Raw genomic sequence first — 14,825 nt, forward strand, 5'->3', positions numbered from 1 at the left:
AATTTTTCCCTCCTCCTAGGATAATGCCCTATGCACATGGCAGGTGCCTAATCAATGTTGCTGAATCTGTAAATGAAGGTTGACATTTCTAAATGCCCACTCTACTGAGAAATGCTCCTCCTTGCCCTTCTACCTTACCATCCCTTGAGCTCCCCATATTGCATAAAGAGCCATGCATAAAGATGTTCACTACAGCATTATTTATGACTATAGAAAGCTAACAACCACCTTGTTTCTCTATAGTGAGTAGACATAGACATAAACTATTTAACTCATATACTAGAATACTATATAGCAATTAAAATGAACAAATCAAAGCACATTTATTTGTCAATAAGTACAAATTTGAAAAAAGCATTAAATAAAAAAATCAGGTTCATGAATAATATGTAAAGTATGACATAATTTATGTAAACTGCATGGATTATCATTTCACTAAAAAGCCAGGTAAATTTTTTTTTTTTTTTTTGACAGACAGAGATCACAAGTAGGCAGAGAAGCAGGCAGAGAGAGAGGAGGAAGCAGGCTCCCTGCTCAGCAGAGAGCCCGATACGGGACTCGATCCCAGGACCCTGGGATCATGACCTGAGGTGAAGGCAGAGGCTTTAACCCACTGAGCCACCCAGGCGCCCCAGGTAAATTTTTTGAAAGAAAAATAAATTTGGGGATGCCTGGGTGGCTCAGTCAGTTAAGCACCTGCCTTCAGTTCAGGTCATGATCCCCGGGTCCCCGGATTGAGTTCTGCATCAGGCTCCTTGCTCAGTGGGGAGCCTGCTTCTCCCTCTTCCTGCTGCTTCCCTGCTTGTGTGTGCTCTCTCTCATGTTCTCTCTCTCCCTCTCTCTCTGACAATTAAATAAATAAAACCTTTAAAAAAGTAAATCTTAAAAGATAATAAGGACTTCCTTCAGCCCTATTTCCCCTCTAGCTTCTATGCTATCTTTATGTTTTTTTAAAGATTTTATTTTTAAGTAATCTCTACACCCAATGTGGGGCTTGGACTTACAACCCCAAGATCTGAGAGTCACGTGCTCTACCAACTGAGCCAGCCCGGTGTCTCTGTGTTGTCTTTATATGGCTTATTCTGATACAAAGCTCAGGAACTGGGAACAAAATCCCATAAGCAGGGAAGACAAGAACCCAGAAGGCTCTGTCCCATACAGTTCTCAAGTTTCTATCACATGGGGAAGTGTAAACCCTACATCTAGACACCACTGAAGAATCTCTAAGTAATTCTTTGGCCACATGTTAGTGATGAAAAAAAGAAAAACTGAGAAGGATGCTGATAGACTTTAGGTCCAAGAAACTACAATGACTACTCAGAGAAAATGGAATTTTAATGAATGGATATAAAACCCTCAGCAATTAACTCTATAGTTCATCCAGTGGTGAGTGGAAGAGAATCCACATTGCACAAAGAAAGACTAAAAAAATCTCTACTCCTAAGACAGAGAGCTCAATGCTTCCTCCTCTTTAGGGGAGAACATTAAACTCAATCCACTTTACCCAATTTCCAGAGTCCAGAGGAAAATTATGTTGGGAAGAATATTAAATGGGGAGTTGGGAGATGTGGACTTCTGACCATTCCCCATTTGCCTCCACCCCCAAATCTGTTCTCTGACCTACTTGGATTTCTGAGAGGCTGGGCTCTCTGGACTATTTCATCAAGGCATTTTGTTGGGTTTGCCCAATGAGAGTCACTGACAGGGGACAGGAGTAAGAGAAAAGAAACAGGTTGGGAGATTTCTTCCTCTTTTCCTCCCTGCATTGGTGCCACAGCTCTGGCAGTGGCTGTGTCCCTGCACAAGCAAAGCTCAGGTAACCTCTCCCCCAGACTCTACTCTCAGAGGACTTCTTTAAGGCCTTGGGGGAGACAAAGGCTTCTTGCTATCACTAGTTTCTAGCTGCCTCCCATGTGGGTTTTCTTAACTTTGCCCACACCTCTATAAAACGTGACTTCAGCAAAGTCCTTTCAGTTCAATCATCAAGTATTGGGATGCTGGTGGGGATCTCAGTTCAAGACTCAGCTCTGCCCCTAACGAACTGAAAGAGCTAAACAAATCACTTCTCCGTGGGCCTCAGTGCACCAATATGTGAGGGAAGGATAGATGATACTGAAAGTCTCATCCACCTTAAAGATTCTGAAATCCACTTGAGCCTGAGACAGGATGGAGCCCTATCTCAAGTGAATTTTTGCAGCATATTTGTTTAAAGACACTCCTTTTAAAGGACAGCTAAAGATGTCTACTTCCCTATTTTTATCCCTTCTCAAGGAAATGTTTCAACAGGATGAGCTTGAGTCAACAGCTGGTGGGGCCAAACATTTTAATTTCATTTCCCTCCCCTGCTCTGATCCTTCTTGGAGAAATGCAGAGTGCTCAGCCCTACTTGGACAATACTCACTGAGCCTCACAGTCCAGGGAGAAGCCAACACATCTCCGTCTGGGACAGCTCATACCACCAGAGCCACCAACAAGCTTTGGGAGGCCCCAAACCAATTCCAAGTCCTTCTCCTTTCCTGACTCTCTTTGCTCTCCAGTTCTTGTTCCCTCTTTCCCAAACTCAACTCCTGCTTCCTCTTTCATCTATTTGTTGCCTCCTGTCCTTTATGTGCCACTTCTCAAGACTATTGGAGGCACAAGAAATACAGAGGTCTTGGTCCTACAGCTTCAGTGGTTTATTCAAAGAGCCCCCTGGCACAAAGGCTGATCAGCAGGCAGCTTCTGAGCCTAACGCCAAGAAGTCCCTGCCCTGCAGGCTATCAGTACCTCTGGCTGGAATAAGACACCTCACAAAGCTGTCCACCTGGAATGGTGAGAGAGCTGGCAGAAAGGACATCTGGGGTGCTTCCAGCCAGACACAAGGCAGAGATTGCCTGCCAGAACTGCTGATATGATCCGCATGTTTGTTTAATTTCTATTTGAGCACTCATTCTAGGGCTGGCTGAAAACTCAATTTCAGACTGTTTGGACATCCTTCATTTCTGTGTCCAGAGAGAATGCTGTTTCTGGAGCACCAAGGTTCTAGGGGACCTTCTGGTCACCATATTTCATAATATGACTTCTTCAGATCTGAGTGAGCCCTCTTGCTTCTTCTGTAGCCTGCTCCTGAGACCTTGGATCTATTTATAAGTCTCCCTGGATAAACCACACAGGCATCACTTCCCAGCACACTTCCAAGAAGAGAGGGCCTGGTCCCTCCTTCAGGATCCATAGACCCCTCTACCCTCATCCACTGTAAACAGGAATGACAGTTTTCAAAAGGGAACAAATCCTTCTCCCAGCCATGTTTCTTATCAAGATACATTATCCATGCCCTGAATCTTCTCCTCTCTTTGGAGCTTAGGTTTGGGTTTTTTTGTTTTTGTTTTTGTTTTTTTAAGATTTATTTATTTACTTAACACAGATTGAGAGAGCGAGAGCAAGAGAGAGCAAGCACACAAGCAGGGGGAGTGGGAGGAGGAGAAGCAAGCTCCCCACCAAAGCCTCAATCCCAGGGCCCCAGGATCATGATCTGAACTAAAGGCAGACACCTAACTGGATGAGCCACCAAGATACCTCTAGGGGGCTTTGGCTTTTAAAAGCCAAAGCTAAGATTTCTGCTTTCTGTCCTGCCACCTGCTTCCCCTGAGTTGAATGAGCACAGGACTATCTCCCTGCTTGAAGAGGGGAAGGGATGAGGAAAGGGTAGTGAGAGAAATAAGAAAATAGATTAATCATCCAAACCTTCAGAATAACATACTCTCTTCTTTCACGCTAACTTATAGTTTCTTCAGTTCACATTTTAGCTAATCTCAACCTTCCAATTTGACCTCCACCACTACATAGCTTTAGCCATGGACGTGAGCATTTTCTTTACACAGACAACACAGGGACACATGTTTTTGAGTTTTGTGAGCATTTCACCATGCACCCCATTCCCAATTAGCAATCCACTGAGCCGCAGATAGCACTGTGGGGTCTCTCAAAGCCTCCTAGTCCTCTCTTGAACTGGTGCTGAGGAAATAATCCACATAGCCCGGGGTTGCCACTGGAGGGCAGACAGGGAAGGCATCCTAAACAGAGCTCAGATCAAAAGCACAGGCTTTTCTGGAGGCAAGTTCTCAGCCCAAACTCCCATTCTGCCAACCATAAACAGTGTGATTTTAGGGCTCAGTTCCCTATAATGTAAAATGTATATAACAATAGTACCTACTTGAAAGGACTGCTGCCACGAAACATGAGAATGTACGCAAAGTACCATCTTTAGCATTTGAGGGCTCAATAGGTGATCTTTGCCTTCATTATGATTACAATTATCTAGTACATGTACCCCAAACTCTTCTGAAGCTCTTTTGGCACCTTCCTGTCTACAGGGATCCAGAAAGACAGATTAGCTATGAAAAAGATGAAGCAGGCAACATGGTGTCCATGATGCAATCCCAGGAACTAGGTCCCCCAGACTTGGCCTCCCAGTGATATGTTGGGTGACAGTTCACTAGGCATTGCTTTGGATGATACTGATGCATGGACAGCTTCATCCGCATGGTAGAAGCACTCTTAATCCCAATGTGGAGGGTTGCAGAAGGCTCTTAGGAAGCATGATGCCAAAGATCAATCTGGATAAATGAGTAGAAAGTTGCTAGGTGGAATGGAGGAATGAGCACGAGGAAGATTCAAAACAGTTACATTAAAGCATGCAACGTAGAAAGTGAAAATGGAGAACTGAGCAGAAGTCAGGTCATAAATAGCCTCACTGATCATACCAAGAACTTAAGACTTTATTCTGAAGCTACTAAGAAATCACCAAAGGATGTTAAGAAGTAAAATAGTTAGATTTTTATTCCAAAAATGAATGCTGGTTTTAGTGTGGGAAATGAGTAAGAAGCAGAAAGACCGGTAATAGGAAAACAGTAGGAGGTGATTGTAATAATCCAGGTGAGAGACGATGCTTCTTCAAACTAAGTCTGAGGTGATGGCAAAGAGAGGATGCATAATAATAATTTTAATAGATAATATTTCAGTGTTTCCTATGTGTCAGGCACTGTTCTAAGACCTCTACAAGGCTTAAGTAATATAAGTCAAGGATTACCTCTCTAGACTTGGATAACTGCATTTATAATGGAGAAAAAGGAATTGTAGAGAATGATGGACTTGTTTTGGAAAAACTGACTTTCACACACCCACTGAACATCTGAGAGATGTTGAATAGGCAGTTAGCACAGACTGTCTTACTCACATTTAAGTTCTCAGCACCTGGACTGTTAGCAGGTGCTTAAGAAGTGTGCATTTGATGACTGGAAATTTGGAAGTCATCAACAGTCATCTACTATAAGAGTAGATGTGATCACCTAAGGAAAGAATATAATGTAAGAGAAGAAATGTGTAAATGATAGATTCTGAGAAAGAACTAATAAATAAGGAATAGACAGAGGAAGATCAGCCGCAAGGGTGATCACTCAACACATTTTATTTCCTCCATGTATATAATATGCAACACTTCTTCCCTTGTTATGACATAGTGGTGAGGGAGAGTGACAGGGCTAGGAAACAGAAAACTATCAACTCTGATCAAAATTATCAATACTTAGTTACAATATGCATCTAATCTGTTATAAGAAAATATCCAGCTAGACTTCTAAATAAAAGAATGACTTGGACAGTGAAGAACATGGATGAGGGAGAAGGATATAGTCTTGCTGGCCAATATAAACCCATAGGCTCTATCTATCAGATAAGACTTATACCCCACCCCTGTCAGACCATTCATGCCCGCTTCACTCACTGATGGGGCCTTGTACAGACACGGCATTCCTGCAAATGCACTCTAGCTGGATTCATTTCAAAGAAAGCAAGACTACTTCAAATCCGTATCAACCTATGAAAATCCCAAACCAATGATTACTGGGATATCATCATTCCCAGGGGGAAATGATGATTATAGAAATATTTTTTTAAAAGGAGGGTCTGAATTATTTTTAATAATGTTTACTATTCATTCACTGATAAAAAGGTGAAATAGTACAGGATTTCTTTTATATACACATAATACTTAGTGGTATTCCCACCAATACATGATATCTCTGGACATTTGATTTTATTATTCCTAAGCAGGCAATGTCTCTTACCACCATTTGTCTTTTGTTTTGGAATTTTTTGTTTTGTTGTTGTTGTTTTGCTTTGTTTTGTTTCCAGAAAGGCTGATTTATTATGAGCTATTCTGATATCATTTTTCAGACTGCCTGGCAGTCTGGGGATCAGGGATGGGAGTCTTCCTGTGACTGTGGTGGACAGGGGTATGGGTCTCTACACAGCAGGGCTCATTCTCCTATGCTCCTGTGGATGGAGGCTGAGGTCCTAATGGAGTACGACTTGACGTCCTCGGGCCTTCCACCACTCGAGAAGCTCAAGGCATTTCTGCTCATATCTCCTCTGAAGACCAGCCTGCCAGACTGCTGCCACCTCCACCAGTGGAGTTCACCACAGAGATGTTCACAATCCCCACACCATCTTCTACCAACTGCTCTCCTCACCCTCCAGCTGCTTGGGGTAGGATCTTGACGTCCAGGGCCATCTTGACATCCATGAGCTCCTGGTCCTTGCACAGCTGCTGTGCCAGGTCCTGCTTGGCTTGATGGAGGGTGGCCTGAAGCTCTTCCCACTTGGCACATGCATTCTTAAGTGCCAGCTTCCCATGTTCTTCAGCCTCAGCAATGGCAACCTCCAACTTAGCACATTAGTTCTTGCTGCTGTCAATCTCAACCTACAGCCTCTGAGTGGCATGGTTTGTCTCTGAAATCTCAGTGGGATACTCTAAGGGTCATCCTCATGCTTCCCAACCTTGGCCTGAGGGTCTCAAACTTGGTCTTGTACCAGACCTCAGCCTCGGCTCAGCTGAAGCTCTTTGTCTGGCCCTTGACCTCAGCCATGACACCATGCAGATCCAGGGAGTGGTTGTTGTCCATGGACAGCACCACGGACATGTCTGAGATCTGGGACTGGAGCTCTGCCAACTTTGTCTCATAGAAAGTCTTGAAGACATTGACTTCATTAGTCAGGGTATCTACCTTGGCCTCCAGATCTATCTCGTTCATTAAGGCAGCATCCGTGTCCTTTTTCAGCACCAGAAACCAGCTCAGCAGCCAGTGATGGTCATTTTCATCCTGGTACTTGTTCTTGAAGTCTTCCACAATGTCCTGCATGTTCCACATCTCTGCCTCCAGGCAGCCCCCATCTAGCTGCAGCAACTCAAGCTGCCCTTTGAGGCAGCTTTGCCCACATTGCTGGCCTCAAAGATGGGGGAGCGGACAGCTACTTTTGGCTGACTTCTGTTCCTGCAGCAGGGCCTCCTTGGTCTCCAGAAGCTTGTTCTGCTGCTCTAGAATCTACAACTTATCGATGAAGGAGGGAATTAATGTTGAGGGTCTTGAACTTGTGCTCCTCCTGATGCAAGTGCTGGATGGTAGGCATTGAGCCTACCCAGAACAAAACCAACAGGCTCTGACTGATGGTGACCTCATGGATGCCAGCGCCCATTGGGCGTATAGGGGGAGCACAGGACCATGCATGGCCAGGTGGCACCCAGGCTATAGAGACTACTGTTGCTGAAGCCACTGGGGTGTGTGGAGCTCAGACACACCTGGGTGCCTCCCTCCCACCACGCCTGCTGCAAGAGAGACAGTGGAGCCCAAGCTAAAGGCCTGGGAGCTTAAGGGATGGACATACTGGCTAGACTGGGCTGGAACAAGCAGTGGGCACATGGGAGCTGAATTCTTTTACCATCACTTATAATACATTAGCCTGATAGAGAGTTATCATATATGCCAAATAAAATACAAGTACCCAGTTAAATTTGAAATTTAGATCAATAATAAATAATTTTTAGTAAAAGAATGTCCCAAACATTGCATGGCTTGAAATACACATATAACTAGACATCTTGTATTTTATTTGTATCTAGTCTAATAGCAATGATCTTCTCTTACTTTTGTAGGGTTCATAACATGAATCTGTCTCAGAGACCAAAGGCCTCTGGTGTTGTGCAAAGGAGAGTTCTGTCTTTGCTGGTTAGGGACCAGCTCTGCTCAGGTGGATGGAAGCAAGGTGGCTGGTTCATTTATAAGATGCAGCCTGGCTCCCGGGTTCTCCATGCTCACTTCTTCTTCTGAGCTTCCCCACCTACCAGGCAAGTCCAAAACTCCAGCAAAGAAATACCTTCCCTAACTTGAACATGAATTCGGAGGGCAATAATAACACTTTTTTCATATTTGTATGTCATGCTGAACTCCCCTTTTCTAATTTTAGTTTTGTTTGCCTTTATTTTCTCTTTAGCTTCAATGCTGTCTTTGAGAATTCCCTGAACTGGTGAAAAGGTTTCAAACTGTGGACCCAGCAGGAGGGCCACTATGAAATTAAAGGAGAAGCTAGTCCTGTTCTCAGGCCACAGATGACAAAATCTTCCTTCTCACTACACCCAGAGGAAGACCATCTTTCAAACCATGGTAATCATCCAGACACGAATTGTGTATTGTTCTAAGACATTTACAAAAGTATCCATGCGTCTGTCTACCCCTTCATGAGTTTTGTCAGCAATTACTACAGATCACCTTATCTTACTAACAGGGCAAAAACAAGCCCCATGTCATGGAATGGTATTGGTGCTGGAACCAAGTCTCAGAGTCCCATCTAGTGACAAGCAAAGACATAGTAATTACAGTTGTTTTTGAAACACTTCAGGCTTTCTGCACCAGCCTATGCATCTTCACTAAACAGAAAAAGCCTGGCGTTTGCCCCCTATGTTGGTGGCATTATCGGGAAACTCTTTAGTTCTTAATGTTTCTTATACAGGAAATTTTAAAATACTCTCTTTTCCCCTTCCATTCTCTATACTTCACATGGTTCCTTCTATTCCCTGTCCTTTGAATTTTACTGTATCTGTAAAGCCAAATCCCATTCTTATGATATTCCAGAATGGCCTCAAGGATGCAGTTCTCAATGGTAAAACAATTCATTCTTATACCTGTTGACCATGTATCAACTCCAAATCTATGCTAGGTATTTCATATGATATCAGCATTTTATAATGCATACAGGACAGAAAACTTCTATGTGCAATGTACTGAACAAAGACCATTAACAATTTACAAAACAAAATAAAAAATGGATTATTTTTTAAAAGATTTTATTTATTTATTTGTCAGAGAGAGAGAAAGAGAGTGCGCACAACCAGGCAGAGTGGCAGGCAGAGAGAGAAGCAGGCTCCCTGCTGAGCGAGGAGCCTGATGTGGAACTCGATCAGAGGACCCTGGGATCATGACCTGAGCCGAAGGCAGAGGCTTAACCAATGGAGCCACCCAGGTGTCCCTAAAAATGGACTATTATACTAAAAATTAAAAAGGCCATAAATGTGCATGGAAGTTTAAGATCAGTTTTATAAGCTCAGACAACAACTAAGTTGATAACCTTGATACAGATGAAAGAGGGAAACATGTTTTCTCTTCTCCCTGAAGAGGAAAATGCATTATCTTCTCTTCACAGCTTTCAGGCATCTGACAGCTGAACTTGGCCTTGGGCCAGTAAGTGACTCACTTACTCAGTTACTGTCACCGTAATGAAAGGGTCTTTTGCTCCATCAGTTGCAAGTTTTTGCAAGACGTTAAACAGAAGCAGTTTAGAAATGTCAGTAGACACCATCCCTTTCTGTAAAGCAGCCCAGTAAGGTGCTGGGACTCTGTGGTGGCTCACACTTGGTCTCCTCAGAGAGTCATTAGAAGACGCAGCATGAAGAGCTCCAGGCTCCACGACTCCCAAGCCAGTCTGAGAAGAGCTGCCCAGGGAATGGCTTTGGTTCCACTGGAACATTCTTCCAGGCAGGAGGGGATGTAGAGAGACAACAGAGGGGAGCTCCATGGCATAAATCTTCATCTCGGCAACAACTTTAATTAATTACACAGTTTCAGTGAAATCATTCAGCCTTTCTGAAGTCCCTTCTTCCCCCTCAGGTGGTAACAAAGATTCTGAATCACGACCTCTCAGCTTTTCTGAGGCATAAGTAACATAATCAAAGTATGCTCAGGAAAACATAAAATGAGAGGCTTAAACTATTCAGTCTTCATTTTCCCTGCCATTATGTCCTAAGACCATATCAAATCCAAAGCAGACACTTGCTCCAGAAGACTTTCCTTTCCCCCAAAATTTCTGGGCACAGAATAAGGCCCCAGTGAAAGAGGAGGTAAAGCATTTAGGACATAAACTGATATGATACTTAGATACAGGTTTTTATCTTCTTTTTATCTTTTTATTTTTTTCATTTCTTATAGAAACAACGATAAACAAATGATTTTTTTTTTCACCTCCCTTGGTCTCTATTTCAATATTTGTAACATCAGGAATCTCCATTTGAATGTCTGATGGGCTTCTCAAAGCTAACTGAACCAAGCTCTCCAAACTAGCCACTACCAATGGCATCCATTACTCCATGCTGTCATAGCTCATCCAGACATTTGGGGTCACTTTTGACTCTATTCTCCTATACCCCACATCCAATTCATTAACAAATCCTGTTGGCTCTACCTGCAAAACATCCACAATCCAACCATGACTCCTACTCGCACAGACCTTTCTGGGTTGAGTTGTTATCACCTCTCCCTGAAGAACTGAATAATTTCTAATTGCTCTTCCTGTTTCCCCCTTGCTCACCCCCCTTTCCCAGTCCAGTAACCAGAAGGATTTTCCTAAACTCTGTGTATCTTTGCCTATAGATCTTGAAGACGAAGTATGGACAAAGGCTTCTGTGTACACAATGTAAGCGACAAAGGCTTCTGTGTTCCAGTGAGGAGGAAGAGGAAACAGGCATTAAAATAGGAAAGGAGGTAGGGCAATAAAAGAAAAGTGTAACTCAATCAACTGATGCTTTGTCCCTAGAGGAACTTCTAAGGGGCACCGTGAATACCTCTCAGAGCCCTGCACATGGGAGAAGGAAAGAAGCATTGGCTTCTGTCTCCCAGTGGTCCAGGGTGCTCCAAAGCCCCGTTGTTGACACTCCACCCCCACAGTAGTACATGTGTGAGTCTGAGGGGTTATCCTATGCAATAGGTGTAAAGGAGCCCAGGGAGGACACTAGATATGTGGCACAAACTAGCAGTAATGCTCTTGTAAAACTCAAGATGGAAATGACTGCTGCCATTATGGTTAGAATAATGGGCAAGATTGATCCTGAAAAGATCATTTCATACTGCTACTCTGTTCACAACCAACCAAAAGCTTTCCATCTTTCCCAAGATAAATTCAAGGTCTTCACCATTATGTATACCAGTCTCCCCACTGTGCCTTGAAGACCTATGAAAGATGCCCCATTTCAAGGTCTTTGATCTTATACCTCTTCCTTTTTCCCACTTGAAACACTCTGTTCAAATGATACCTCATCAGTGAGGGCTTCCCTTGTATGACCTTGCATAGGAAGTCCTAAGGAATACACTCAAAAACTATTTTTTAAAATTAGGGTACCAGATCAATATTCAAAAATCAATTGTATTTATATACATTAGCAAAGAACAATTCAAAAATTAAATTAAGAAAACAATTTCATTTACTGTATCATCAAAAACAATAACATACTTGAGAATAGATGTAATAAAAGAAATGCAAGACTTGTACGCTAAAAATTTTAAGAGATAGTGAAAAAATTAAAGACCTAAATAAATGGAAACACATTCCAGTGTTCATTGATTAGAAGACATAATATTATTAATTGATTTAAAGATTCAATGCAATCTTATCAAAATCCCAGCTACATTTTTTTCAAAAGTTCACATGTCTGAGAAACAAACTGAGGGTTTTGGAAGGGAGGAGGGTAGAGGGGGTGGGTGAGCCTGGTGGTGGGTATTATGGAGGGCACATATTGCATGGAGCACTGAGTATGGTGCATAAACAATGAATTTTGGAACACTGAAAAAAATAAAATAAAAATTGTTTAAAAGTTCACAAGTTGATTACAATATTCATATAGAAATGCAAGGAGAGTAACGTTAAGCAAAATATGTCAGTCAGAAAAAGAAAAACGCCATCTGATTTCACTCATTTATAGAACTTATGAAACAAAACAAATAAGCAAAGGAAAAAAAAAAGAGAGAGACAAACCAAGAAACAGACTCTTAACTATAGAAACAAACTGATGATTACAAAATGGGAGGTGGGGGGAGCAGGAATAGGTGAAATAAGTGATAAGGATTGAAGAATACACTAATCATGATGAGCACTGAGTAATATGTAGAATTGTTGACTCTTCATATTGTATACTTGAAACTAATATAACACTGTTAACAATACTGGAATTAAAATTTTAAACTTCATTAAAAATAAGTTAATTAAAATAAAATCACTTATATTTAAATTTTAAAAATGCCAGGTACCCAGAATAGCCAAAACAATCTTAGAAAAGAAGAACAAAATAGAAAACTCATACTTCCTTATTTAAAAACTTACTATAAGGCTACAATAATCAGGACAGTATGGTACTGGAATAGGGATAGAGATAAAGATCAATGGAATAGAACTGAGAGTCCAGAAATAAATTCATAGATTGATGTCCAATTGATTTTTGACAAGGATGCCAAGAATATTCAATGGGGAAAGAGTAGTCATTTCTGAAACTACTGGATATCCATGTAAAAAAGAATGAAGTTGGACCTCTATATCACACCAGAAATTAAAAATTAACTCAAAAGGCGGGGGGAGCACCTGGGTGGCTCAGTGGGTTAAGCCTCTGCCTTCGGCTCAGGTCATGATCTCAGGGCCCTCAGATCAAGCTCCACTATGGGCTCTCTGCTCACCAGGGAGCCTGCTTCCCTTCTTTCTCTGCCTGCCTCTCTGCCTACTTGAGATCTCTCTCTCTGTCAAATAAATAATTTTTTAAAAAAAAAATTAACTCAAAATGGGTGACAGACTAAATGTAAGAGCTAAAGCTAAAAAACTCTTGAAAGAAAACATAGAAATAAATCTTTATAACCTAGGATTAGGCAGTAGTTTCTCTGACATAGTACCAAACACACTAGCAACAGAAGAAAAATAAATTGGACTTCATCAAAATTAAAAATTTTATGCTTCAAAAGTTACTATCAACATTAACATTGGTACAATATATAGAGCTATTCTGAGAGAAGGCAACCAACAGAATGGGAGAAAGTATAAGTAAGATATCTGATAAGGAACTTGTATTCAGAATATATTTTAAAAACTCTTACAAATCAGTAATTTGAAAGTTATGATATTGTACTAAAGTTATATGTGATGTAACATACAACATATAACCTATTTATAAAATGTACAAAAGATTTGAACTCATGTTTCTTCAAAGAAGACACACAAATGGGTAACATGTACATGAAATATCTGCTCAGTCTCACTAATTGTTAGGGTTATCAAATCAAAACCACAATGTGATATCATTTCACACTTAAAAGGATTATTATGATTTTAAAAACCAGAAAATAACAAATTGCCAGGATGTAAAAAACAAACAAACTACAACCTTCATATCTTATTGATGGAAAATTATAAGTGGTGTAGCTACTGAAAAATGACTTGTTTTGGAAAACACTTCCTCAATATGCTAAACATAGTAGTACCATATAACCCACAACTTCAATCCTACATATATGCTAAAGAATCATGAAAACATATAACCAAAAACTTGTATACTAATTTTCATAGCAGCATTGTTCATGATTACAGAAAAAGTGGAAACAACCCAAATGAATATCAACAGATGAACGGGTAAACAATATGTAGTACATCCATACGCTAGAATGTTACCCACTTTAAAAAGGAATGAAGTACTGATGCATGCTACAGCATTGATGAACCTTGAAAACATTAACCAACTGCAAGAAACCAGGCACAAAAGACCATATTGTATAATTCCATTTACATAAAATGTTCAGAACAGGAAAATTCATACAAACAGAAAGAAGATTAGTGGTAGCTCTAGGTTGGGAGAGGAATAAGGGATAGTAAATGACTGCTTAATGAGTAAGGAGGTTTTTTGGGTGATGAAAATGTTCTAAAATTAAATAGTGGTGATGGTTGCACAACTCTGTGAATCACCTAAAAACTACTGAATTGTACACTTCAAAAGGGTAAATTTTATATATGTGAATTATATCTCAACAAAATTGTTATTTTAAAATAACAGACTGAAGGGCGCCTGGGTGGCTCAGTGGGTTAAGCCACTGCCTTCAGCTCAGGTCATGATCCCAGTGTCTTGGGATTGAGCCCCACATCCGGCTCTCTCCTCAGCAGGGAGCCTGCTTCCTCCTCTCTCTCTACCTTCCTCTCTGCCTACTTGTGATCTCTCTGTCAAATAAATTTAAAAAAAAAAAAAAACTTAAAAAAACAGACTGAAATGTTTGCAAGGATGAGAGAAAGTGGATCTCCTACACATTGCTGGTGAGAATGTAAAATACTACAGTTATCCTGGAAGAGAGACTGATAGTTTCTTTAAAAACTGAATATATACTTACCATACCATTCAGCAATCACATACCTAGGCATTTACAGAATGAAAACTTACATCCACACAAAAATCTATACAACAATTTTTTATATCTGTCTTATTTGTATTAACTAGAAACTGGAAAGAGCCAAAACATATGGCAAAGGATGAATAATTGAACAAACTGATAAATACCATGAAATACTACTCAGCAAAGAAAAGGAATAAATTTTTTTATACACACAACAACTTGGGTGGATCTTAATGACATTATGCTGAAGGAAAAATGCCAGTTTCAAAAATTCATATACCATATAATTCCAACTGCAAAACATTCTTTAAATTACAAAATTATAAA

At 40.9% G+C, this 14,825-nt stretch overlaps 1 pseudogene across 1 annotated transcript; it reads right to left on the reverse strand.

Annotated features, from left to right (window-relative positions):
- Positions 1 to 6,296: 6,296 nt before the first annotated feature.
- Positions 6,297 to 9,900, reverse strand: LOC309844983 (keratin, type II cytoskeletal 7 pseudogene; annotated as a pseudogene). The gene is made up of 2 exons: positions 9,577 to 9,900; positions 6,297 to 7,642 (listed from the first exon to the last, which is right to left on the reverse strand). The product of its transcript is annotated as a keratin, type II cytoskeletal 7 pseudogene (transcript).
- Between the last annotated feature and the right edge of the window lie 4,925 nt (positions 9,901 to 14,825).

The sequence above is a fragment of the Mustela nivalis genome (genome assembly GCF_964662115.1).
Source record: "Mustela nivalis genome assembly, chromosome: 12".
NCBI lineage: Eukaryota > Metazoa > Chordata > Mammalia > Carnivora > Mustelidae > Mustela > Mustela nivalis.